Here is a 26,148-nt window from a genome sequence, read left to right on the forward strand (position 1 = left end):
GCCGCTTAAAAATATCCTGGCAGGGTTTGTTTGTCGTTGCCGTTTCTGCTGCTGTGAATTAAAAATTTAAGTTAACAATAATGGCCAACATTGGAGAAGCACATTCTGCTAGACTAGCTCGAGAGCGACTAGAAGCAATAAAAAAATTTCTTCCTCTACGAGAACGTGTAAGACAAAAATTACAAGCAGGGCAGCAAGCACAAGTTGAATTTGCAACAGGTGCAGAAGAATTATTTAAACCCGTTACAACAGCTACTGAGAAAGCTGCGGTGGTCACTGAAAGAGCTTTACTGGGAGATCCAGGTGATATAACAAAACCGGGTATTCTTCCAGTGCTAAAACAAACCGCTGAGCAAACTGAAAAGATTGCTAGGAGAACTAAACAAACAAAAAAGATTTTACGAGAGCTTCCAACTGATATAACTGCGGCAATACCGCCCAAAGAAGAAGAAGAAGATGCTTCAGAAGTAGTACCAGAATCAGCTTCAGCTAAGGCTAAGGTTGATTTGGTTGATAAATTTATAACGGGTGCTGTTGATGGTTTAAAAAAAATGCCAGAAGATCAGTTAGGTCCAGTGGCTTATGTGCTTTTTAATAAGCGAAATAAATTTTTAAAACCCGAGCACGTGAAGAAAATATGTCGTGAAGAATGGTATAAGGGTATATTTCGTGGGCATTATGACGTTCCTCAGGTTAGACAAGACAATCCTAAATGGGCTGATTTTATTGGCGGTATTAACAATTATCTTGCGAGACCTGTTCAACAGCAAGAAAAACAAGAGCAATATATTCTCGTGGATCTTGGGCTTATTGATCCTCCTAAAAGTTTAACACCATCAAAAACACAATCGACTAGCATAAAAAAAACATCTGGTAAAGGTTTGGGGGGTGATTTTATTCCCTGCCCTGATAATATCATCAATGATGTATCACGGCTAGAAGTTCTCTTAGGAGGAAGGCGTGCCGGAAATAACTCACCAGAAATAATTAATGAAGCGGCTGATATCTGTCAGCGATTATTTCAAGGCGGCATCATGGATACTCACATCTATCGAGAACTTATTGATGAACTGGTGGACAGCGACTGAAAGTCGCCGCGATTGAAAGTCGTCGCGATTAGAGAAATAACTAATTAAATAAAATGATCGTACACAATTCTCATCGTAGACCAGTCATGGTCAGGGTGGTAAATTCACGAGTACCCGTATACAGGATGACTTATGGAAACGGATTAGGCGATGTTGTTCAGGGTTTATATGCGAGAATGGCACCTAAAGCAATACCGATCGCAAAACAATTATCAATGAAAGCCATTGATATTATTAAAGATAAAGCTACTGGCGCTGTTGGTAGCGCTGCCAGTAAAGCATTCCTGGCAATCAAGGACAGACTAGCACGACTGATACGTAGAAAACCTCCGCCGGTAAAATTACCAGCCACCGCAGACATGCCAGCAAATGTTAGTAAAGTAATAAATGAAGCCGCAAATCAAAAAACTAGCGGCGCTGATAAATCCTGAACAAATAAACACAAGTTTGGTGGCGGGAAGTGGTCTTCGTTTTAGACGATAACTTCTATAATAAAATGTTTAAACGGGAATCCGACCCAGCATTCGACATAGACGAACCGGTTCTTAAAAATGAATCAGTGCGTGATTATCAGTATTATTCTTATGACGCACGAGAACCAAATAAACAAGGACGAATTGAACTTCAGGTTCAGGATACAAGTAGATATTTCCTGCCCGCTGAAGCATTTATTGAAGTAGAAGGTGAAATTATAAAAAGAGATAACACAGAATACGGACCTGATGTTAAAATCGGTTTTGTCAATAACGGAATTATGGCCTTGTTTGATAGTGCTATCTACATGATTGATGGAAAAAATATTGAATCGATTCAGAATGATGTCGATGTTGCTACAACAATAATTGGTCTACCGAGATATTCTGATGATTATACAAGATCAGCTGGTCCATCAATGATCTTTGCCAAGGACACTTCTAATTTTCCTAACAGTGATCAGTACGATATTAGACGACCAAGAAACTTTGCCGATAACGCTGACGCTGATGTGTGGCCGGTGGTTCGCGGTGCTAATGCAGAATTTAATTTAGGTTTCGCTGCACGTAGACAAATGCTAAAAGGTAATCGTAGAAATTTTTCATGTGCCATTCCGCTTCGCACATCTTTGGATTTTGCAGAGATGTCAGAAAGGTGATTTTTGGAGCAAAACATACGGTCGTGCTTGTTAGAAAAGCCAACGACAATGATGCTATATGGCGACCTCTAGGCGACCCTGGTCAGGTAAACATAACAAAACTATCACTGTGGATGCCGGTAATGACTCCTGCAATTACTGAAGAACAGCGACTGCTTTCTTTTATGGATCAAGGTGGTAAAGTGTTGTTATCGTGGCTTACAACAACCACAGATAGTGCTCAAAGTACCAATAACGGTTTATTCACATGGCATATAGCATCACAGCAGGGAGTTTCCGCGCCGCGACATATTTTCATTGCTCTTCAGGATGTTGCACGAGTGGGTAATGAAACACGTTCGCATATGATATTTGATCAACTTGGTATCACTGACGTTTCTCTGAGAATTAACGGACATCAAGAACCATCTGAGAACATATTGTTAAATTATGGTAATAATCATGTTGCACGTGCATATCAACGATTGACAAAGTATCTAGCGCGTGATCTAAATATCGACACTGGTTTGCAAATATCACAATTGGATTTTATCTCTCATTATCCAATCTATTACTTCTCGTTAGAGCATCTTGATTTAACCAGACAGTCTGTCGTTGATATTCACTTTCGGGCTACCGTGAATAGAGACGCAGGAGCTATAGCTAATTACAGAGCAATCGCGGTCATACTTTCCGATAAAGCAATGTTGCTTGAAGGTGCTGGCGGCCGAATGATATTCGCTGATGCACCAGTAGAAAATATGTAATATTTTCCGAGGATATGTAACAATTAGATCAATCTCGTATTAAATAAAATGCCATACAGTCATGTTAATGTCACTCTGACTCCTGGTCAGGTGAAGAAATTGCAATCGAAGAACGCGAGCACATGTGGGACAAAAATAACACTAAAACACGATCAGCTAATGGGCGGTCCAAACAAACTGTCATTAAATAAAACCCAGCTAAAACATTTCAATAAAGCAAAGCGAGCAACGACTGGAACTCAACTTGATTTCTCTCCTGCAGCTGTCAAAGATATGGTTAAAACCAGCGGTATATTTCCTCTTCTCGCAGACATACCAGCACTGATAGCTGCTGCTGCTCCCGCAGTCGCAAAAGCAGCCGCGTTAGGGGCTGTTGGAACCGCTGCTGGAATGGCACTAAAGAAAGCAACAGGAAATGGATACAAAAAAAAGGGACGTGGGTTAAGACTTTCAGGAACTCCACCCTCATGGTACCCAAAGCGGTTCTGAAAACCGCTGGTTTTCTACCGATGTTGAAGCTTCAAGCTTCTAATTTTGATTTGCTTGATGATGTTAAACAATTAAATATAAAGAACTTCAGAGGCGTCTTTATGCGAGATCAATTACCAGCACGACCGAATAATCCAGAAACCGGAATTATTAATCTTGATAACAGTGATGGTCCAGGAACTCACTGGGTTGCTTACACGATCGATCCAAGTGGAATTATCTATTTTGATTCGTACGGGCTAGCACCGCCAATTGAGTTTCTTCGATATACAAAAAACATCCCCCTGACAGGTAAGTTTTGCTATTCAACGTTACCAAAACAAACACTGACCGATCCTCCGATATGTGGCCGTGAAGTATTAAATGTTCTTGATGCGATCTCGAAATCAAAGATTTCTCCTCACAAAATCGTGCACGAGTATACTATGGGTCGATTTAAACAGTTTCCTATCAAATAATGGTTGATATTTACGGAAGATCTCTTCTCGAAACAAAGACAAAAAAAAAAAACAAACGCGCCGATGTGGATTTATCAAAATAAGCGACCAAAGATGAAATTGATAATTTTTTAAATCTGACCGGGATAGACCCAGATGAGGTTGTAATTTTTCAAGATCGACATGGCAAGCTAAAAACCAGTAACATTAAGTGGAATGACATAATTCGCAGGGTTATTGGAGCTACCACGGACAACATCGTTGTATTTACTGACAGCGGCAGAATCAGAGATTCGTCGATATCAATCACGGCGCTTCGAGATGATACACGAAAAGTCGCAGGGGAACGTGTAGCGAAGACCGGTGATACAATGACAGGTGAACTCAATCTCGGCAACAACAAAATAACCGCGTTAGCGATTCCAACCTCGCTGGAAGATGCCGCAAACAAACAATATGTAGACACGAGTGTCCACACAAGCGCTAGCGCCATTGACGGTAAACTAACCACATTGCGGGCAGAGTACGATGTTCACGTGGGCGCGTTTACAAGACTTCGAAGAAACTTCGCAAAAACTGATGAGGCGGTGGATAAGTTCTTTGGGATTCCTCCAGTCATCGACATGAAACTTTCTGAAATCATACCAAATCTTACTAATAACGCCAACGATATCAATAAGATTAATACCCGGTTAGGTGTAGTCAGAACAGATAGAAGTTTTTCAGATCAAATCGCGTTGATACAAAATAGCATTGACACGATCAAACAAACACAGCAAGATATCGTATCGGAATTCCTGAGATCGTTAGCAAAACCAGCCTGATTAAAGTCCCCACTGGAGTTACTTCTGGGCATATCACCAACATCGTATACACGGTATCATCGGGATTCGCAACATGGTCCAAACAAAATAATACTATCAAATATACAGCAACAGCCACTGGCGTGTATAGACTGTCTGTATTCAGTGCCGCTAAGTTTGAGATCTTCACAACATATCCCTGGAGACATTCCACCGATAAGTATTCCGGGGTTGTGACTATCATATTAAACAAGGAAACCGAAGAAACATTTATACTGGAAGCCGCAGACAAGAAATTAACCGCAACATCCTACTGGTGGTGTTTGGAATTTGTAGCTGAAACGCCTCAATTGGTTACCGCGTAAAATAATAAAATGGCATCAACGACAACTCTAATGACAGAGTCATTAAATGCTCAGCAATATAGACATGATCAAGTACGCGAATGTCAGTCAGAGTTAAAAAACACTATTGACAAATGCGCAACAAAGATAAAGAAATACAAACGGCGTGTAACTGTATTAGACACAATAGTGTATTCGGTATCCGCGGTAGTTGCATCTACTGGGGTGTTATTATCAGCGTTGACACCAGTGACAACTGCAATTACAACTGCAGTTGTGATTACAATTACAGTTTCAACATCAACGACAATTGCAGGAGTTGCTAATATTATTGCGAAAAAAATATCCTCGTGTGCGCTAACAAAATTACACGAGTATGAAAAGTTAAACAGCGCGGCCACAAGTACCTACTCGAAATTATCCTCGTTGATATCATCCAGTCTTGACGATACAACAATATCAGATTCCGAATTCGCGCAGATGGCAGCCGCGTACAACGATTACGAAAACACAAAGAACTTCGATTTGAAACGACAGCAAACGAATAATGACGGAATTACTTCAGCAGATAGTCGCAAATACAAGCCCGGCGGAAACATCTTTGTTAACAGTAACCTCAACTAAGCCAGAATTCAGTATTAATTTTCCAACTGCGATTCTAGTAAGCGAGATCGCGTTAGCGCAATTACGAGTATATCACAGCTGGCCCAACATCAGATCAAAATCTTTTGGTGGATTGCCAGCAAATAATTCGTTTGTGTTTGCACATAAAAATAACACCGATGGCACCCCAGACTGGAATGTCATTGGGTTACCAACTGGGTCTTATCAGATTGAAGAGATCAACGAGGAACTGCAACGTCGAATAAAAAGAATCACCGGGAAAGAATCAAAAATAGAAATAACTGTTCATGAGCCAACGCTGTCATCCGCGATCGAAATAAACACCCCAGACTACGCCGTGGATATATATAACAGTTCGATCAGAACAGTGCTAGGATGGCCTGAATCAAAACCGCCTGAAATACCAATACCACCAGAACCTAAAAAGTCTGATTATATCACTGACAAAAAGTCATATCATGAAATTACCCCGACATACAAAGACCGTCTGGATATTATGAAAATTTCAAAGTTGAATAGTGGTTTGAGCTCCCTCAGTGCGGACGAATTTTATTGTTTTTTTGGTTTTAAAGGAAAAGTCACAGATCCTGCTTCTTGGGGTGCTGGTGTTGGTTATGAGAAACCCCAAGAAGATGTTTTCATTCTTTACCTAAAAGATATTAATAAATATTTTAAAGAAATTAATCAATTACATAAAACACAACTAAAACAACTACGGCGACTCTTCCAAGAACATCTTTTCGATATAACAAGTTCACGCAGCGAAATCATTTCACGAATCGAAATGTTAAATCAGCTTGCCGCAGACATGGAATATATTAACCAGCGAGTAATTAAAGTAACAATTGATCACACTGATACCGACACAGATCGTATTAAGAAAAGATTTCTAGCTGCATATTCACTAACAGAAGCCACGTTGCCGGATTATAAATTTCCCGGATATAACGTGCCCGAGTTAAAAAAAATCTGTCACCGACCTCATCAATGAATCCTTCGATGACATACTCGCACGGTACAAGCAAACACTGCCGGAGCCAATTATCCTCAGACACAACAATAACACCGAAGGGCAAGGCCGTCATGTATCCCCGGGCATCGTAAATATAACTTCAGTGGTCGCGGTCAATCTTGTGTGTGATGTCATTGATGGCAGTTACAGCACAGACACGACATTATCAAATCAAGCCCAGCAAGGATTTATTCTTTATTCATTTACTCCGAAAGAACCACCTGGATTTCTGATTGTGCAAGAGCCAATCAATCCGGTCTATCTACGATGTCATAATCCATGGCTGACTAGAATAAATTTCACGCTGACAGACCAGTCTGGGAATCCCCTTGATTTACGGAATGAAACACTACATATTAGTCTCCTTGTAAAGTCCTAAGGACTTTCAATCGTAAACAATTTTCAATTAATAATATTATATTATAATAATGTCCCTGAAGAAAAAATGTGATGATGATTTCATTGATGATAGCAGTGACATCACCGACGACGACAGCAGTGATGTAACTGACGATGATGTAACTGACGACGATGTCACTGACATCACCGACGACGACGACGATAGCAGTAATGTCACCGTCAACATAAAAAATATTTCAATAAATTATAAACAAATATAGCATGACTCATGCATTTCACGAGATCGTCTCAATAAGATATTGCAGTAAAAATATTTTACTTTATATATATTTTCTGCAACACTGACAAATTCACTGAAATTTATGGGGTATTTACTAGTAAAAATCACAGAAATAGTCTAATTTTTCAATCCTGATGGGATATTAGCTGGTAAAAGTCAGCGTCGGCGACAGATTTCCTTGACCCGATGGGGTATTAGCTAGTAAAAGTCAGTGTCATCGACAGATTTCCTTAACTTGATGGGGTCTTAGCTAGTAAAAATCACAGAAATTCACAATTAATCAATCAAGTATCATATAATGTATCACCACGTGAAATGTTTCATATATGATAAAGTACTTCTTGATAACGCTGTCAGAACCGGAAAAGTTACCCCGGTAAAAATAATTGTTGATATATACGGTCATGACGATTTTATACTGACTGATGCACAACTACAAGTATTGATAAAAGATCATGTTGTGATCGCGCATTGCGATACGCATCAAATCCTCGAGTATATACGCTTATTTAGATCGTTAGATTTATATAAATCTCAAATATGTACCACCACATAAATGTTTTTGTTTATGATAAACAAGCACTCGAGCAAGCAGTCAAGGCTGCATTTGCACAAGAAGAAATTAACGTTAAATTGCTCATTGATGAATACGGAGAAGAAGATTTCTTACTAACACAGCAACAGTTAGATAGTCTCAGACGCGAGCATATTACCGCAATAGTATGTGACAGAGATCAAGTTCTCAATTATGCACACTCCTGCATTGAACCCGACCAACTAATCACCTTGATTTCGTCATCTTGATTTTGTTGTCCAGGAGACCTTGTTGTCCCGGGACTTTGTTGTCATCTTGATAAAATCAAGGAAGTAAAAAACAGTAATATATTTTTTTTACTTTCGATTTCACTTCCAAGTATTTGACTTCGTCAATGACGAAATCAAGGTGAGGTATTTACTTCCTCGTCACTGACTTCTGAAAATCCTAAAGGATTTTTAATGCAAGAATTTTCATCCTTGACGCTGTCAGGGGACATACAATGCTTTAACTTGCTAACCCGATTATTTATTATCTTTTTAGTTTCATACTCGGCTGCCAATGCCAGCCTGATCTTTTCAATTGCACGAGACAATGGAACAAATTCATTTATTTGTGCTTCTTCTACGCTGGCCAGTGATTTATACAAATTATTTTGGATCATCTTTACGAATCGATATTGAGCAGGAAGAATATAACGCCCTGCGCATTTAGCTTCATATAATGATTCAAAATCGGACAGAATTGTTTCAGGATTTAGTGATAAATTAAATCCTTGTTTTTCTAATGTTTTAATAGCATCAATCACATTATTGATATTTTTGTGATTCATATTTATATATATTTTATATATTTAAAATAAAAAATGTGGGTCGTTTTGACCCTTGTATTTACAATATTTACAATTGCATATATAACTTAATTCTAACTTATCAAAGTGACAAGGGGGAAATAATTGTATCATTGACTTTCACGCAGTCGCTGTAGAGTTATCTACATAAGAAAATATAATCCAGCTATCAAACTTACGTGAAAAAGTTGATTTGATAATATTTTCTGCAACACGTTGAACCGAACGGGGGTTAATACCAAAATACTTCGCAGCTAAGCCCATTGAGCGAAATATATTTTCTTTATTAGTATTTTTATTCAGAGATCTGACAGCTCTGGGAAGTTTTACAAATTTACCAGTGCCACCTCGTGCAGAATTCTCGCTCTGCGTGATGGCTTGTAAATTTTGGAGAGAGTTATTAAGTTTATTATTATCTTTGTGATCAGTTACAAGACCGTCTTTGATCTCTCCGTTAAATACCTCAAACACAAACCTGTGAATGTGATAACGTTTTTTTCCAACAGTAAATCTAAGATAACCAGCATTATTAACAACACCAACTGGGTTTTTCCGCCTACAGTGTCTGACTATTCCCTCGCGAGATGCTTCGTAATTCTTAATGGTTGGATGTGGGACAAATTCTTGATTCATTTATATAATAATATATTTGTCTAATTTATAATTTGTCTGAGAACTTAGTTATATAATCGCTCTCGGATTTCAGCGCATCTCCATTATTCTTTTATTGTAGTATCGCTTGAGTTCACGGTATCGCTTACCTCCGCATCCCGCACATAACTGTGTTTTACCCCTGACCACAATGCCACATCGAAGACACGGTATAGGTCCTGTGCTTCCTCGTTTGATGCTTTGTATGTGTACACCGCAGAATTCCTTCCTGCAGGGCTTATTACAGACTGTTACAGATCCAACTTTTAACCACTTGCAGTTATTCATTTGTATATATATATATATATATATATATATATATATATATATATATATATATATATATATATATATATATATATATATATCTTATTTAAATATTTGTCTTAAATATAATACGAAGGAGTTATTTGGCGCCGGGAGATTCGATCTTGACAGACTAAACAGAGACCCACGACGACGAAATCTAACTGATCTATTTAATATTATCAGGGATGCCAAAAAAGAATTCCGCGACGACGGCGCATCTCATGTATGGTCGTCGTTTAAAATTATCCGCGATATTGACGAAATCATCGATGACAGCATCGATGTTGACGAAGTCATCGATGCTACAATGACTGATGCCCGAGCAAAAACAATTATTGATTACCTCGCTGATGGATATCAAAGTGATGAACATCAACGCGGTAAGAAATATTTTTTCAGAATAAAATTTATTGTGCAAACAGATTCCGATACGTGGATTATCCGTGACAAACTCAACCCTGTTCTTGCTAACGGAAAGACCATTCTGTTAAGTAGAGATTCCAAACCAGGAATGCTGACCGAGATTGATAAACCATATTACTCTCGAGCGTATCCTGTAACCGCAGTCGTTTATGGAATCTATGTGGTAAAAAAACCAAAAATTGATAAACTCACCCCGATGAAAACGTCATCAATGTCGGCGTTAAATTGTGTAGCCGAGCGAGGAATGGAACATTTTAAAAACGCAAAACGAGGAAACGGTTTAACCGATCTGCGACGTGAAAAAATAACAGCATGGGCTGAGCGAGTCAAGGATACTGGAGCATCAATAAATGATGTTGCTGTGCTATCAAGTAAATTAAAATTTTCAATAACAGTAAAAACACTAACCGGGGAAATATTATATAATTCGAAGCATTATAAAAAGTCAGGATCACCGATTGAAATTATTGATCATAACTCTCATGCATGGACTGACGCATTTACAATATTTCCACGAGATCGTGTTGTAAAATTTTACTCGGAAAATATATTTGATGTTATTTACACACTGAGTAAAACCGACCCTGTGTCAGTGTGGTTATTTAAGAGTTCTGAAGATGGCGAATATAATCAATTTGTAAAACCCAACGGTGAATTATACCGGACGGAGTCGTTGCAACAACAAATGAAAAAACTCGCAGAGAAATATGTGAAAGAAAACATTGAGCAGTTATTGGTTAATTGTTTTACAGTTCCAAGTGTTGCCGCTCACGCCGCAAGAGAAAGAAATTCGTGGAGACCAACCCGAAGTCAGTTTCTTTCAGATATACAATTAAGTTGTGTCGAGTATGGGCATGACGGGTTGTGGAATACCCGGTATGACTACCGGGATATGATTTCCGTGGATATGATTGCTTGCTACCCAGGAAGCTTTCTCGGGATGGGCGAGTGTCGCGAATACTTTAAGCGATTTGGACATCCCACGAACTCGATGACACGAGTTGCTATAAACGATCCTTTACCCGACTTTGACCTGACAGGATTTGCTCGTGTGACTTCGTTTGAATTCGCCGCGAGACTTCATCCGTGCTGTTATGTTTGGTTTGGCAGACACTTCAGTGAAAAGCGCTGGGTACCAATAGTGTTATTGCGATATATGCTTGACAGCCGAATACTGGTATCGTTGACTGTCAGTGAAGCAATCATATCATATCGACCGCAGACCTCTGTTTGGTTGCCAACACCGGAACGTGTCAGTGTAGATGAAGTTATTAGCGAGTATGCACGAGAGAGTCCAAATACACCGATGGATGTCATTATTAAAGAAGCTCCTAAAGTTCTCAAGATCAAACATAGCAATAGTGAAAAAATAGCAAAAGATCTTGGACGAAGAATAATCGGTAAATTTACTCAAGGTGCTGGATATGATTACAAACTACATCACTCGCGACTGATTATCGATGATGCTAAATTGGATTTTATAATTGCTGACGCTGTTGCGAGAAATATATTTTGTAATCTGGAGGATGTGTTCTTGTCCGACGGGAAAAAGTTGGGCACAATTGTAAGTTATATCGACGGAGAATCGCCTCAATACACACATTTAAGATCTTCAATGCTGGCTTATGTTTCTATAAATTTGCTATTAATGATAAATCGATTTCCTGACACAGCATTTAGAGTTGCAACGGATTCATTTTATATCAATAAAAAAATATTCAGAATCACTGGCTTTTACAATGAAATCCGCAGGATTTTCGGATGAATGGAGTTCGTGGAGAATAAAAGCGGAGATGTTACACGAATATTGTGAATCCGCTGATGTTGCAATTAAGGATGATTATTGTAAATCAGAAATGTCAGAAATGTCGAACGCACCATCTGTGTATGATCCAATCACTAGACACAAAACTGTTTATTTAAACGGGTCGGGTGGGTCTGGTAAAACAACTCGAGCGATCGAATTATTTGGAAAATCGGATATGATTGTGCTAACACCTACACACAGGCTTGCCAGGGAGATGAAAGAACGAGGAGTCAATTCTTGTACTTATCACAGCTTTTTCAAATACAGCGGCGGTGTGTGGACGTCAGATCGAATGGGAACAAAATATATTCCCGAGAAAATAATTTGTGATGAGATATGTACGGTGCCTTTGGAAACATTAAAAACATTTCTTGATTGGCTGCTAACGAAAAATACTGCAGTGATTATGTGCGGCGATCACGGTCAACCACCTCCGTTTGTCGGCGCATCTCCACATGATTGGTTAAAAGATTTTGTTGATTATTACGAAGAAGTGTCTGATGATCATAGAGCACTTGATGCAACGTTGAAAGAATTTAAAACATTAATCAGATTACAACCGAATAAAATTCAGTTGAAATTATGCGCGAGATGATTCCTGAAACTTAGATGAGCGACTTTTGGGGTGTGTGGAAACCAGACGATTTGATAGTGGCAAGTAGAAAGATAGTCAGAGACACACTTCAACAGTAGTTATTTCAATTACAACAGGAAAAGTTTCCAATGCTGCCAGTGCCGTTATGTTATTGACCAGCTGATACGCGGTTACAGAATATAGATGTTGATATTCCCGGGAAAACAGAGAAACAGAATTTAGTACTGAATGATATTGTGCTAGTTGATATTAATGCTGTCAAAGATGCACTAAAAATGAATAAATCCCCGTGGACGCTAAGATACGCAATGACAATTCATTCATCTCAAGGACTAACTATCAGTGATACAACTGTCTGGATTGTTGATGATCGAATCGAATGGTCAAACTTAGTCTACCTAGCAGTGTCCAGAGTCAGAAGAATAGCTCAACTGCGAAGAATTGTCTTGGAAGATTCAATAGCTGATAAAATTAATAATGAAAACAACAGCGTCACCGATGGTGATGTAATAAGAAAAAAACTCGCCGGTTACAAACAGAGTGACAAAAAAAAAATAATCGCGACTTTGATCTTGATGTTGAATTTATCATTGAGTTCAAACAACAGCAGAATAATCACTGCGCGAGCTGTAATTGTATAATGTTGTGGCAGTATTCGAGTAATAATCCAAGACAATTCACCGTAGACAGAAAAGATAACAATCGCGGTCATACATGTGATAATATCATGTTGACCTGTCTTGAGTGCAATCGACGTAGAGGCGCTAGTTAAGTGATCGCGGTGGTAATTGTGTGTCCTCGGGAATTACCTGTAGTTGCTCACGTGTGAATCCGCGCTGAGGAGCAGTTGAATCCAACCTATAGATTGCTGGTCTACCAGTGGATCTTGTTATGTTAGATATCTTGTGTGTGGTAACACTTCAAATAGGATCAGTTGCTCTTTTTTTTACCACCTTCAAGTTCACCTGGTTCATATAAATATCTAACTGTAACATTACCCAGTATTGGCTGCGCTGAAGAATCACGTCGTACGGGTATATGTTTTTTTTTGTGATCGCGATGGCAGGTTTCATGTTGGTTGTTCGTGTAATCTCATTATTTAGCGCAGCTATCACGCTTGGTAATCTTGCAACCCATTCACGAGATCTCGTATCTTGAATAAATTCCTTCGCGTATTGATATCCAAATAACCGCTCAGCAAATGTTCGATTGAATCGCTCAACAATTGCCTGATCGCGATGAATTTCAGTATGTCCTCGTCTGATGGTGACGTTATGTTGTTTCATCAGTGATGATACTGCACCCTGAAATTCTTTGCCAGGATCAACTTGTAATAGATTTGGCCAACGTAGACCACGTTGATAAATTCGTTTAAACGCAGAAGCAACCTCAGATGCTGTTTTAGTTGTTAACGGTTCAGCATCTTTGTATCTACTTGCAACATCAACTACAGTTAACGCGTACTTGTATGTTCGGCGACGAACGCTATCGTGTGGCAGAAATAATATATCAGCCTGATGAACCTCATTTGGCACACTAACATCAAAATGTGCAAAGTTAATTTGTTTAGGACGCGGCAGATAAATTTGCCATATTGCCTGTCGGGATAACCAATTTTTAGCAGTAACTTTTGCAACTTTTGCTGCTTCAGCGAGTTTACTAATTGCTGCGCTACCTCTCCAATATCCACTTGGGGAATAATAAATCGACTCCATTATAATTAATTACCAGCGCCTGATACAAGCTTAGATTTCATTGCGGATTTTATCAACCGGGATGCTAACTTTTCTTTGAAAGATTTATCAGTGATGGCATTTAACGCATGAATTAATTTCACGTCCGCGAGATGGCTCTGTTGTAAATCCTTACTTCGGTAAGCTACATCATGCGCATGACACGCCTTATCAATAGCATTTATCGGATACTCACTTGGATTGGGTTTGATCCTGAGCATCAAGTCTGATATCAAGTCGGGTTCCAGGACCACAGTAATTATATCCTGGAAGATGTTTTTCTCCTGGGTATTTGGCCCATGGTGTTCCTGGTAACTTGGCTAACTTGGCTGCGATATCACCTCCTTTTTTTAAAAATAAATTTAAACTTTTTTGTGCCACATCGTTCACACTTGCCTGTAAGTGCTTGTCGATTATTTTTTGTTGTAATTGTTGTCATATCCGCAGTTGGGGTACGTGCTCGGCATTTCACACAATATAAATCCATATTATTTTTATGATATATCTAATGGAGATTACTGACTTTTCTGCGTCAAAGCGACGAGAGCCAATCAAACATAACTCAGTGCTACCAAATTCAATTCGAATGATTATTATAGGTCCATCTGGGTCGGGTAAGACACAGTTGTTACTTAATTTAATAATGAAGTGGATGAAATGGGATAAATTATATTTGATAGCACCATCGGTGGATGATCAACGGTGTTATAGCGTACTGAAGGATAACAACGAAAGTGCAAAATCGATAAGTGAAGAAGATGTTGTTGATTTTATAACTGATATTGATGAAGCACCGAGTATCGATGATATTGATAGGAGTATTAATAATTTAGTCGTGTATGATGATGTGATGTTGGATAAACAATCAAATCCTGCCAGGATATTTTCACGCGGCAGGCATAAAAACGTAGATGTGATTTATGTAACTCAACGGTATACACAAATACCAAAAGTGATCAGAGATAACTGTAACGTTCTCGCGGTATTTAACGGCGTTGACATACACATGTTACGAAATATACATCAGACCTGGTGCAGCGGTGACATGGACATAAATAAATTCAGAAATTTCTTTAGTCGTGCTCAGGCAAAACCACACGGATTTGTAACGATAAATTTACATGATATCGAATTGGGTTGGATACAATTTGTAATTAGAAATGCTTGCATTTTGAGCAGCAGAGAGACTGAAACAACACCGAATGTTTCGTCTAGTAGACCCTTGTATCGAGAAGTAATTATATAGGTAGATATTTTCATGAGATAACCCTTCTGGTCAGCGAAGAAAGCCTATTTATCAGTGTTTTCTGACCAGAAGGGTTTATTTTGTGAAGACAATACTTCTATCATGAGTGTTTTCGATAGAAGGTTCTGTTTGACAAAATAGTTGGTGGGCTCAATCTCTCTGCTGCTTGGCGTTTTCGTCTTGTGGACATTAATCGCATCTTTTGATTCGACCTTTGGGTGATGTTTTGTGTACTTTTCAGAGTTTACCGGTCATCGCAAGAGGCAACATTTCCTGGTTTTGCTGACTTGTTTAGACAGTCAAGAACATTTGTAAATTGTGGCTGTTTTCATCTTCAAACGTGGCATACCACACTGCCGACCCCAGTTTATACTTACCAAATATTGGAGCCAAGCTGAAGTTACCGGTACCAAAGAGAGCGCTCCATGTATCGGTCGTCTTGTCTTGTACGGTTTTGTTGAGATCTAGAACAAGACCATCATTTTTCCTGTATTTGCATTTTATGGCTATTTTCATCCGGTGATTCCCGGACTCTAAGCTATCATTAGTCAGTAGTTCGTCTTTGTTATTGATTCAGTGTCCGCAATTTTTCTGTCTACGTATTTCTCGTAATACTCGAAAAGGCCTAAATGGTCATTTCTTAATTTGTTATTGTAAAATGTCATTTTCCTCATCGAACTCCATCCTGTTGTTTGTATGTGATACATCTGTTATTTCTTCGGTGTTTTCTTTTTGGACTTTTGTCAGTCATATGCCGTGTTATGTTGTCCTTGAAAAAATTAGTAATTGTAGAGAATTTCCTACTCGTGCTGGAAAAATGCCATATAAATGGCGTTGGTCATCGTTTTCTGGTCATCAATAGCAATCAGAAATTCTATTTGAGTCATTTTCGGTCTTAGAATTCCTTTCAGGTGTGCACAAAATATGTAGTAAAGAGCAGTGTTACCGTTCCAATGTAACAATAAAGGCCCCAGCAATATTGGTGATTCCACAGGCTATCTTCTGACAGTCTTGTCGCACTTATTCTCAAATATCGTAACAAAACACGATCCAAGCTTGAAAATTTGATCAATTCCAATCACACCAACGTTAGACTGCAGAACGGTTCGTCAGTAAGTGTTCTACGGTATGACATGTGATAATTGGTTTTGGTAGGTCTCTGGCATGGATGCTTTCAGCTACATAAGAATGTGAATAAATAGAGGACTGTATAGACTCAATGGAAAACCCAGTCAGGAAGGTCGTGAGACTGTATAGCCTCAAGGGAAATTTAACATTGGAATATCGTTGGGTTGTATAGCCTCAAGGGAAATTTAACATTGGAATATCGTTGGGTTGTATAGCCTCAAGGGAAATTTAACATGGGGAATATTGGGGCTGTATAGCGTCAAGAGAAAGTGGGGTTGTTGTATAGGGATAACAGAAATGGAACAGGTGAAGTGACTTCACGGTACGGGACATTGGTAACAATATTGAACGGGGCTGACCTCAATCGGATCAAAAAGCGGAGAATAACCTAGAACGCTTGGCAGGACAGAGACATATAAAACACATACAACATACAACATACATAGTGTGATGAACATCAATCTATGACACAAACAACTATGCAACCGACTAAAACAATTTTAGGCAAGAAAGCAAATCTTTTCGAGGCATATGAATGACCCTGAAAAGGGCCTTTGGTTTTTATGTTAACATCGTTCCGTTAACATAGAGGGCATCGCATAGGTCTTCTTCTCTTCTTCGAACTTCTCACTTCTATACCGTAGATGTGGACTCTCTTAAAACAACCTTGTCTCTCCACATACATTCTCTTTTCCAACCGCTTGTATCGGTAATCCAGATGACTGTCCGTGATGATTTGACATACATGAGTAAGTCCGTACGGAACAGCATCGACGATACAAGAGTAGCTGATTCATTATTAGTCCACATCTTGTGACGAGAACAGGTGAAGGGAACGAAATGAAGCGCGGTTATTTATAGTGGAAGAGCGGATCGAAACGGACTGAGTTTTTTCACCAATCCAAACACGCGTTACAAAATTCAGTCACAATGCGGAGTCTCTCTTCCAATCAGAAGAGAGCTGCCTGAGACATCACATTCCCCATATAGATATCCTAGCGTATGTGCGCAGTGAATCCATGCGACAGATTTTTCAAACATGACAGAAACTAAGAAGACGAAGAATTGGGGTACACCGGCAGTGGAGACGAGAACCGATGGTATATCAGCGGCTACCAATGTCAACACAGCCTTTCTTACAGAAGAGACCGATTTTAAATGGGATTTAGTCGATTTTCTTTCTTCTTCGCAAAAACTTGTTCCGATACTAGTACGTTCGCCACCTTCTCCTTCTTTACCACATGTCGAAGATTTTAAACAGAAGCAGGAAGAAGGATTGGATAAATTGTTACAACTGCAGAAGCAGGACAAGCTTTTTCCTTCAGCAGCAGCAGCGACGGGAAAAAGACGAAGCAGCGGAGAGGAAACAAAGTCTAAGAGAGCAGGAGGACAGAGAAGGTCAAACGGTAACGGTACTCTTAGATATTTTGGCAGAGTTAAGGAGTATGAAACAAATGTATCAGACTTCTTTAATACAACCCAAGAGAAAAAGACCTTCCCGTCCCAAACAGTCCAACCCTGTCACTTCGCCTGAGATACCACCCCTAGTGATTTATACCAAATCATTGACATAAGCAAGTCCAGAAGTAGGCCTTGGCCGTGGCAGAGGCTTAAAGCATTTAAAGCGGATTACGCCCCGTAACTGAGTTTGCTTTTCTTTTATTAAAAAAAATAACGCAACGGACCTTTTCAGGGCCACCCACTTCTCTCGAAAAGAGATAGTATTCATTTTGCCAAAATCAATTAAAACTCAAAAGCCCTTTGTTTTTACTCCATGATGAACGTGTGGAATGCGTAAGTGTAGGTACTTATTCTAAAAAATCAAAACCAAGAGACACTTACGTTTTCTGTCTGGTCTATTCTGGTTCAAGTTTTACAATCAATTCACAACACAACACTTTAAAATGTTCATAGACTTCTTCTGAGTCTTTGTTCACTCCCCTAGTTTTTTTAAATTTCTTCACTTTCGCAGGTTTTTCCCCCTCTTCTACCTCACTTTCTCATCGTCTTCTTTTCTTCTCTTTTTCTCTTTCTGGACGAGTCTGGGTTCTTCCTTTTAGGAGGGTACCTCTTCTTCCTGTTCGGAGCCCCTCTCTTCCTCTTCCTGTTGTTTTTTTAGGCATTCTGGAGACCAATGTCCATTCTCAGGAATCTTGACTTTTGCTTCTTTTGACACCTGTCTTGTTTTTTGACGCTCTGGACACTACTTCGCAAAGCTCTGATCAGAAGTTCGATCTGTGTGGGTTCTTCCATCGTTCTGATTGGTTTAAGAGTGAAATGATTACTGGGAGAGAAGACACTGGCTCTAGAAAATTTAGAACTACGGCTTACACTTACACGTTGACGTTTAAAGATTTCAAGTCCGAAGTACCATTGGAGAAAGCAGAGGGGTTCATCACCGAGGTGTGGGATCCTTTGTTAAGCACACTGAAACGACAATGTGAAGCCAAAGACGACCACATGAGACATTCCATTCATCACGACAGTTTGAAGTCCCCTGTTTGGATCGAGTTTAGCAACTCAACAGAATTAACACCTTACAAAGTCATCGAAAAGATCCAAATACGTCCAACAATCCTACGACAAGTTTCAAATCGCCGATGGAAAAGCGACACTGTTCATGACCCACGTATCTCTTTCCCAAGGGACCGGACGCAAAAAGGTGTTATTGGTGGACGACCTTCGTAGCATCAAGCATAGCCTTCTCCAAATTAACAACCCTCAAGACCAGATGTGTTTAGCCCGTGCCATCGTGGTGGCACGAACGTATGACAACAAGAACGACACTGCAGAATGGAAAAGAGCCTGGAAAACTATTCGATAATCGGACCGACCCAAACAACTATGTGAAGCAGACCTCCTGTTACAGCAAGCGGGGATATCCCAAAAGACACCATGTGGCATTCCTGAAGTGCAAAATTTGCAAGATGTCCTGGCCCCACACTAAACCTTGAAAGTACACCCTCAAGAAGTGCGCGGACCTTTGTTGTTTCGAGGCAAAGATTTCAAAGACGGAAAATACAATCATGTCTATTATCAGGATTAACATTTCGATGTCATTATCATTATTGCCGCATTCATGGGATACGGTTATTACTGTGAGAAATGTGACTATGGCTATAACAATCGAGAGAAACACAAGCATCGTGGATCGAAATGTGAGGGATGTTTGGCCTCTCAACACTGTCTTGACGAAGGACAAGAACGAGTGCATTGCGGTGCTTGTCAGCGCTCTTTTGTCAGTCCAGCCTGTTACCAACAACATCTGAAGACGCAGGGTTCATATCAGAAACGTGCTTGCCAACTATTAAGATTGTGCCCTACCTGTGGACAAGGCGTACGTACCAATCTTGTCAATTTCTTCATATGTTCAGGAAAGAAACGATGTAACATTTGTCACCAAATCGTGGACTTGGAACACGAATTCTACATTCAAAAATACCATTCCAGACAGGAGGAGAAGGAAGATGACCAGAAGAAAGGCAATTTTATCTTTTTCGATTTTGAATACATGCAAGAGACCGGCATTCACATTTCTAATTTCTGTGTGGCTCATTGAGCGTGCGAGAAGTGTATCCTAGAGCCTATCTTTAGTCATTGCCCTCACTTCAGCAAGATTCCTATAGGACGTGAAAAAATCTTTCAGGGGACCGAACACGCTATCCGATTTCGCTCGATGGATCTTAAACCCCATTGACGAGACGTAGAGCAAAGAGGACATCGAACGTTACGGAGATTGTCATCACCATGCCACGGTGATGGCTCACAATATCTAAGATACTATACGGAACAGAGTACCGAACGTCCGAAAGTGACTTTGAACGGATCAAAAATCGTTTCCATGCAAGTGGAGCAAGTACAGTTTAAAGATTCAATGAGCTACTTGGTCATGCATTTGAGTCGAATGCCTAAAACGTTTGGAATGGTAGAAATGACTAGAGTTATTTCCCCCATTTTTTCGATACTAAAGCCAATCAACATGCCGTCCTACCCCATTTGCATTAGGCTCACTACGACCCATAAAACATGCGTACCGAACAACTAGAAGCTTTCTACGCTTGATACCAGACTCAAGCCTCAGACCCTTTGACTTTCTGAAAGAAATGCTAAAGTATTGTCGTTCCGACGTGGACATTTTACGCCGATGCTTTGTGAAATTTCAGGTAAGGTTCATGGAACACGGAGGGATCAATTCTTTGAAAGAAGCCTGCACTATTGCCAAAGCGTGTTCTTTAGTGTACTGCAAACGATTCATGCCGAAAACACTCATGCTGTCAACAGCCTTCAAAGGACGGACTTTGTCAAACGTCAATAATCGGTCAAAGCCGAAACGCTGGCTACATTACTTGTGCTACGGGGAAGGAAAAATACCATCGGAACATATTCGTTGGATGGTTGGGAATTAGAGAACCCAAAGTTCTTGTACCAGTTTAACGGTTGCGTATTTCACGGATGTCCCCTCTGTTACCCTGAACGTGACACTAAAAATCAGTTTTTACAACGGACCGTTTAAGACTTGTACGAGGCTATTTGTCAACGGCGATTGAAGGCAGAACAGCAAGGATACCAAGTGGTGGAAATATGGGAACACAAGTACGATCACTGTTTGAAAACGGATCCCGAGTTTAAACGCATCGTGGAAAGTTGCAAGATGGTGGACCCACTGAACCCGCGGGACAGTTTGTATGGAGGACGGACGAATGGCACCTGTTTACTGTACCAAGCCGACGAGGAGAAAGGAGAAGTAATCCAATACTTGGACGTGTGTTCGCTGTATCCTTATGCGTGCAAATACTGTCACTTTGCCGCACGGCACCCACATTTGCTGACGAAACGCATCGACCTGGACAACATTGGACAATACGAAGTCTTGGCTCCCACGGACTTGTACCATCCTGCTTTACCTCACCATTGCCAAGGAAAACTGATGTTTCTCTTGTGCCGTACTTGTGCCGAAACGTGCGAACAAGAAAGCCCTTGTCATCACACCCAGGAAGAACGCGCCTTGACGGGAACGTGGGACCGAGTGGAATTATTTAAAGTGCTGAGACTCAGAAAGGCATTTTCGCAGACTACGTGGTTACCTTATTGAAACTGAAACAAGAAGCCTGCGGTTATCATTCCTGGTGACACACTCCCGAAGACCAAATGAAATGCAAAGAGAAATACTGGGAGCAGGAATGCATCACATTCGACGACGTGGAGAAAAATGAAGGAAGGCGATCGTTTGCCAAAACGATGTTAAATTGCTTGCGAGGAAAAATGACACAACGACTGAATTTACCCAAGACGGAGTATTTGACAGAACCTTCCCCTTACTTCCAGATGATTCACGACAAAACCAAATAAATGAAACACGTGGACGTCGTTCGTGAGGATTTGATCATAGCCAATTACGAAGAAGAACTGGACTTTGTAGAAGCCGACAATTTCGAAATGTCATCATTGCGGTTAACGTGACGGCCCACGCTCGTTTAAAATTGTACAAAGCGTTACACCAATTAGGAGATCGCGTCCTGTACTTTGACACTGACAGTTGCATCTACATCTATCGCCTGGATCAACGTCACCCTGACATTGAAGGAGACCGTTTAGGAGCCTGAACGGACGAACACCCCAACGACAAGATTATATTGCTAGTGGCGGTCCTAACAATTACGGCTACGAATAACGGTACAAACAAGGAGAAGTGAAGACGGAGTGAAAAGTGAAAGGATTGACTCTGAATTATCGCAACAGTCGAGTGGTGAACTTTGGCGTATTGAAAGAACCCTTGCAGTGTGGACAGGATTGAAATTTAAAGTGATCCCCTACGAACCAGACAAGATTGTACATTTACCAACATACCAAATCGTCAGTTGATCCTTGGAAAAACTGTACCAAGTCGTGTACCAGAAGCGAGTGCGGCTTCCCAACCACTTCACTTTGCGGTAAGGACACGTCGATATTGATCATCATATAAAAAGGGACAAGGTCCAAGACCGATAGTTCATTGTAACGACTAAGACCAAGCTTGAAAAATGAATACTTTTAAACATACATCATTCAAGTTCGGTGATTCTAAAGTGGAGTGCGATGCTGTGCCTTGCGATGAGAGCGATGCCATACGCTGTGACCTCAGCGATTCAGGACCACATCATGGAAACTTTACCATGGCTACTGCTACTACCACTACACCTACCATGGAAAGTGATGTTGTGCGTGTCAAACCTAATGAATGCCAAAGTGATGCCACTCGTTATCGTGGACGCTTTACTGGTTTTCATGGTGGATATCATCCTCCACGTGAAACCATGTAGCTACCACCTTACGGATGGCACCAAAAACTGAGCAGCTTCTGCGGATTTCACCATACCCTCATCGAAATGAACCTGCGAAAGACGAATATTCGTTCCCTGCGCGTTTGCCTGAATACTGCAACTTGGAAAGTCGATTCCAAACGTTTCAAGGAAAATGGCCTAATTATCTGGGAGGACCTACACCCGATGAATTAGCCAGAGCCAGATTTATCTTCTAAAGAAGTGAAAGATCCTACATCGCCTGATGCTAAGACCTGTGTGTGAGGTGAAACCAATGGTCAGTACACCTCCACAGGCAATAGAATCACCACTACAACCACGTCAGCTACAGCCAGAGCCACAACCGCCACAACATCCACTACCACTAGTACTAAGAGCCGTTATCCTCCAGACGGAAAACTGGAAAAATGAAATAAGGAGGCTACAGCATCCAAGTGTTGCATAAGAGAAGGGAACATGTCTTCACTATCCCTCAAACGGAGGAGTGGGATAGTGAAGCTACTCAAGCCCAGTCTGCACTCCCAAGAACAACTGTGAATTGGGAACAAGATTGGAGCCGCAATTTTATCTGTGGTGCCCCTCCTCGGAGGTGTCAGCATTAAGCTGGTGCATCTGGAGTTCTAAAAACAGCCCTTTTCAGGGCTAACCAAATCTTTAGAAAAGAGACTATTCAAGTTGCCAATTTGAGTGAATGTAGAGTAGTACGACTATAAACACTTACTCCTTTGCTGATGTAATTTACTCTGTCTTTGTGTGTGTGTGTGATTAAGCATACGTTTGTGCGTATGTGTATTTGTATGAATTAGAGACCGTTTGTGTAGACAGTAGACATTGTGGTTTTCTCTTCTTCTTCCATGTGTGGATAGTATATTTTTTTGTTTGTTTTTCACCTTCCCATGTGTTAATAGTAGATTTTTGGGTTTGTTTTTAACCCTTCATTCTGTGTGGATAATATATATTGGGGTTCGTTTTTACCCTTCCTTCTGTGTGGATAGTATATATCGGGGTTGATTTTGGGTTTGTGGATAGTATATTTGTGATTGTTTCTTTTTCTTCCCGTGTGTGGATAGTATATTTGGGGTTTGGATGGTATATTTGGGATTTTTTACCCTTCCTTCCGTATGGATAGTATATATTGGGTTTTTTGATAGTATATTTTGGGTTTGTATGGGTTTGCATACATTTGTGTGGATAGTAGATAATATGGGAAGTTAGTGTAAGGGATGTTTTCCTCCGCGACCGTGCTTGAGGTATAAAAATCAAAGCGGTCGTCAGTCTGGCAACCCAGCGTGACTAGTCAACACATGGGAAGATGAATTTAGTCAACGATTTGAAAGACAGTTGGTTCTGGATAGTGGATGGAGCCTATGTAGTGGAAAGGCTTGAAGATGAATGGAAGTATCAAGGTAACCTAAATATTGTGACCAGCCTAAAAATAGCCAGGGATCTAGTGAAAGGCATGATAGAGGAGGAAATGGAGAGATTAAGAGGCTTCCTTCACCCTAAGTATGTTAGAGGTGGAACATTGAAAGAGGCACTTGATGTTGTGATGAAAGTCAGTTGTTTTGTTTAGAACAAATAGAAAATTTCACAGAGTGGTCTTATGTGAAACGATGATTGGACCAATTAAAAAAAGCTGAAGAAATGATGAGAAAGGTACTGGAGAGGTAGTGAAGAAGATGAAATATAACTGGGCAATGGAGAGAAAGGACAAAGAAAACAGAAAGAAAAAAGAGGACTTGGAAAGACTGAATCAAAACTGGATTAAGGTGCAGGAAAAGTTAACGGGACATCTGACTGGATCCCAGAAAAGTAAAATAAGAAGGGAATAATAGAGAAAGTGAGGAGATGGTGGAAGAAGTGGAGAAAATAGAAGAAGAAGAACCCAAAGGTCCTTTTCAAGGCCACTCATTTGCCTCGAAACGATTTGCTTTCTTGCCTGAAACAATTTTTTTAGTCGGTTTTATAGTTGTTTGTGTGATAGATAGATGTTCATTCATCTATGTCTGTATGTTGTATGTTGTATGTGTTATATATTTCTATGTCCTTCCAAGCGTTCTATTTTTTCCTGCTTTTTGATCCGATTGAGGTCAGCCTCTTGCAACATTGTTACCAATGTCCCGTATAGTGACTTCACCTCACCTGTTCCATTTCTGTTATCCTTATACAACAACCCCACTTTCCCTTGACGCTAAACAGCCCCAATATTCCCCATGTTAAATTTCCCTTGAGACTATACAGTCCCACGACCTTTTTGACTGGGTTACCATTGAGGCTATACAGCCCACTGTTACTACTAACGTGTTGGGGGAGATGCAGCACTTTCAATATTTGGTCGGATTCATTTATTTTGCCTTTTGGTACCTCTTCGTCCTTTTTAATTTTGTAGTTCCGACACTGCCGCACATTTCTTGAAAGTCTATGAAGTTGTCTAACTCCTTTGCAAGTTTTTCATATGTGTCTGGTGTATAGTTTCGTGCTCGCCGCTTTGTCGTATAAGCTGTGTTGTTGCGGATTTTGATCTGATGTAGGGGTCCAAATTAACCTTCGAGTTGCGTGTATTGGACGAGCGCATGCTTTGAAACTCTACAATTGTGATGAACTTGCGGTATTCAAAACTTGAACGTAAACCGCTGAACCAGGTAATGTGTATTTATTTATACTTTGTGTTTCTTTTCAGATCCGTATAATATCGATGCAAAGCGATTACAGCGTATAGATGTGGTATTAGCGTTCTTTCATCCTTTGATGTCTTTTCAACGCAAAACAGATTGTCTTTGTCCACCACAAAACTAATTTGTGTTAGCTTATTTTCGTAGATTTCTATTAAAAGTTTAGTCTTGCAAGTTCTCGACTTTTTGACATCCCAGGCGCGATAGTCGTCCTGGTGACTGGAATATTTTCCAGACAGATTACCTGTGATATCTTCCTAGCCGTCTATTACAGTTAACACGTCGTCTTTTTTCCATATGGCATTTATGTCTGATGCGCTATTTCGATTTTTAGAATGTGTCATGATATCCTCAACTGCAAGAAATTTGCCTCCTTGAACAACGTTGAACCCGGGTGCTGGTGCTGACTTTGAAACGTCATCTAGAACATTGTCTTCATCGTTAGATTGAAAATAGCACGTGTAATTATCTTGCTGTACGCTGCTCTCCATAGATGACTGATCTTGAACGAAACTGTTGGGGGCGTCTGATGCTGGCTGTGAAATAGTACGTTCATTGCATGTGTTTTCTAAAACTGAGCCACCA

The sequence above is a fragment of the Sinohyriopsis cumingii genome, chromosome 15 (assembly GCF_028554795.1).
Source record: "Sinohyriopsis cumingii isolate HCF-2022 chromosome 15, ASM2855479v2, whole genome shotgun sequence".
In the NCBI taxonomy this organism is placed as follows: domain Eukaryota; kingdom Metazoa; phylum Mollusca; class Bivalvia; order Unionida; family Unionidae; genus Sinohyriopsis; species Sinohyriopsis cumingii.